Source organism: Fundulus heteroclitus, unplaced genomic scaffold (assembly GCF_011125445.2).
Source record: "Fundulus heteroclitus isolate FHET01 unplaced genomic scaffold, MU-UCD_Fhet_4.1 scaffold_56, whole genome shotgun sequence".
NCBI lineage: Eukaryota > Metazoa > Chordata > Actinopteri > Cyprinodontiformes > Fundulidae > Fundulus > Fundulus heteroclitus.
In genome coordinates this window covers 1,556,613-1,560,183 of record NW_023396989.1, presented here as the reverse complement: position 1 = coordinate 1,560,183, position 3,571 = coordinate 1,556,613, and the positions used below count along the sequence as shown (strand labels likewise).

Genomic DNA, 3,571 nt, shown 5'->3' with positions numbered 1-3,571 from the left:
GGAGACCCGGGGGGGCGGCGGGGACCCGGAGCCCTACCGATTCTACCTTATAACTTTTTATATATGTATGTATATATATATATATATATATATATATATATATATATATATATATACACAAAATACGAGCAGTCATAAAATAAAATGAGAGCATGAAAATAAAATACGGAATAAAATGAGAAGTTGCTTTTTAAATATTAATTAATTGGTGGAGCAGGGGTCTGTCTTTTCCCACATTTGCATTCGCTGAGCAGACCGGGCCAGGGGGCCAGGTATCCAGGAAGACTCTCAGTGATAGCCAGTTCCCTGCTGCCATTATTGACCAACTAAAAGGGTCGCTATGTTTTTCCCCTTAAAAAAATTGTCTTAATTTGAAATACTTCGGTCCAAAATAAAGTAATATTTCCAAATAATATTACATAACAAAATTGTATTTCTAACTATCTTATCTCAAAAGACGTTGTTGCCAGTGGGAGCAGAAATCAGACAAAATCCTGGAACTTGTGCTATGCACCTTTTAATAAAATGCAATTCAAAAATAACTATCTATTAGCATCAGTTTTCCACTTCAACTGTAAAATGATAAAATGATGCAGAAAATAGTGGATGGTGGTGTGTGAGCATTTAAAGTATTAATACATAAAGACAGACAGATGAGGAGGCAAGAAGGAGACATAGACAAGTTCAGATTACAAAAAATAATGTTTATTATACGGCTTAAGGAAACAGGAACAGTGTTGCAGATCAACAGTTAAAACTGAAAGGAAAATAAACAGTATTGTAGGTAGTTTTAGTAATATGACTACTGTGAACAAATGTGGGACAATTTCAATCTCTGTTTTGCACAACAATTATTATGAGTTTATAAAAAGCATTATAAGTTTAATTAAGCTGTTAAACTTACAAAAGGTTGAATAAAACTGTTCTAAAAAAGACAACGTTCGACTTCCTGCAGATAATAATAAATCTTTGAATCCTGGGTCAAAATGTTCTATATACCGAGCAAGGATACCGTACTTATGAGGTTGGTTATTTTCATGAACTGTGGTTTATGCAAACATGAGGACAAATCACACCATCTGGAATCAGATGTGCAACAAAATTTAAATTCAGTAAGTTTAACATTACAGTTAAATCAACTATCAGACTGTTGGTTACACCAAATAACTTGATTGATTCCAGCATCTGAATTATAGCTTTTTGAAGTACTGTTCATTATTACTAGCTGATAAAATTCTGGAATTAACTTTTTTCCCTAAAAGCCTAAAAATATCACAGGTGATATTCTCATATGTGTGCAGTGCAGCTGTGTTTACGATCGCCCACCCAAGGACGCCATAATGTTGTCCTATTAAACACTGTTTAAAGTTATTTGATGTTTAAAAAATAACTCTCTGTCTGTTAGGTATTGTCCTAATATCAGCCCAAGAGCTGATTTCAGGACAGTAGTTGAAAGGAATGATTAAAGATCCCGGATACAAGCGGCTGAAAATAGTTTTCTCCATAGTGTGTCTGGGCTCTCCCTTAGAGATAGGGTAAGGAGCTCAGTCATCCGGGGAGGACTCAGAGTAGAGCCTGAGTCCTGGTCACAAGGGGAAGCTGGAATCAAACCCACAACCTTCTAATTGCAAGACAACTACTCAACCCATCAAGCCACAGTCGCCCTTAAACAGATTTTAAAACAACTCAGACTAAAAATATTCACATCAGTGGGATGTGAATATGTTTGTCTCTCTCCGAGGTCGGTCGTCTTTTCTCTCTCTGCAGCTTTTACCCGCCCCCCTCCTGCTTTGCTATGTCTTGTCTTTCTGAGCACTTTCTTCGTATCAACCGAACTCTGAAAAACATGGATCTGGTAAGCTAGTCTCTCAATGCTATTGATAATTTTTTTTCTACGGGTAGGCAACGGAAGGGGGACCCGTCCGGTCCTGATTTGACTCATTTTGTGAGATGCACCCTAAATTCCTGGAGGAAAACGGTGTGTCTTTCGACCTTGTCATTCCTGGACGTTTGAAACTTTCACATTTGGATTAAGGATACTGGGATCTCTACTTATTGGTTTTTGTGGATTTTTGATGTATCAGCAAATACAGCGGATGTCGGAGCCATGTGGCCTTGATCAGGCTGCCGGCTGCATGATGCGCTCACTATGGCTGTGAACGGACAAACCTGGAAGGTGAATGGAGCGAAGCCGAAAAGCTGCCTGTGTTGGAACGCAGACTGACTTTGGTGGTTGAACTCAAGGGAAGATGGGATAAAATCTGGAAGCGAAGCGCGGAGAAGCCCAATAATTTGGAATATTGGATTTACCATTTGGAGCCAGCAAAGACTTAAAAGCTGACAGGAAAGGCAGTGCAGCTTGTCTCATAACAAATAACATATTTGGATTCCCTCCCTATCAACTCCTGGATTGTTATGGCGGAGAGAGCTCAGAACTCTCCCCCGCTCCCTCCTCCCCCGCTGACACCTGGATGCGTCTCTGAACTGTGGGCCGGCTGATAACATCAAGGACAATGGCCTCTGGAGAGTGTTCACAGAGATAAAACACTTTCACCCATACACACACACGCATAACTGATACTCATAAGACTGATGAATTACGCACACGCGACAGGTCTCAAATGTTTACCTTCTGCATACATGTTGTATTGTGTTATTTGTCCTTTTCGTGCTATGAGTTTTTTTTTTGTGTCGGTTGTTTGTCTCTTTATTGGTGAGTGCATAAATAGGCAAACATCTGTCTCTTTTTTTCTCTCTCCCCTCTTTCCCCCATGTTGTTGCACTTCCTTTGACAGTTCAAGGGCAGCGCCTCGTGAACTCCGTGCAGGCGTGGTTCAGGGCTGTTTGGAGGAATGCGGCCTTGACGGCTGCGCTTTTTAGCAGCGGCTGACTGGCTGCGTTCCTTGGCAACGCAAGGCCTCAGTCAATCGTTCCCCCCAAAATGTTTGTTTGTTTATGTGATGGACGGTTGTACTGGAACTGACTTTTCGATTGCAATGCAAATTGTAATTGACAATAAAATTTGATTGACTGACTGACTGACTGATTGACTGATTGATTGATTGATTGATTGATTGATTGATTGATTGATTGATTGATTGATTGATTGATTGATTGATTGATAAATGACTGTCAGTGAATATTAAATCTATGATTTCATGAGAGACTGTTGCTACTTTTAGTGCTGTTTAGTCCACCTGAACCTAAACCAAACATATTTATCTGTGTAGTGGCTGAACTTGGTGGCTGTATCACAATCAGGGCAGTTGAACATGGAGGGCCAAATTAAATAATAATAAATAATAATTGAACTTTATTGATCTCACAATGGAGAAATTGATCTTTTCAACCTGTGTTATCTGCAGTTAACCCAGCCTCTAAAGTAAAAATTGATAAAGTGTCCTCTGCAGGAGGACATGAAAGCAGATAAACAGGTGAAGTCAGGGGCGGGGCAAAACTGGAAATACGAGTTTCAGCGTCAGTTACAAGAAATTCTCAGACGTTTCTGGATCTCAGCAGCGCTGCAGTCAAGATTAATGTTCCTTTCTGTCAAAAATAGAAGAAAATAAAG

The 3,571-nt window shown here is 39.7% G+C and overlaps 1 protein-coding gene across 1 annotated transcript in view; it reads left to right on the top strand.

Annotated features, from left to right (window-relative positions):
• The window catches only part of LOC105922418 (M1-specific T cell receptor alpha chain-like), a 571,536-nt gene that overhangs the window by 85,526 nt on the left and 482,439 nt on the right, over positions 1-3,571 (top strand). The window lies entirely within an intron of this gene.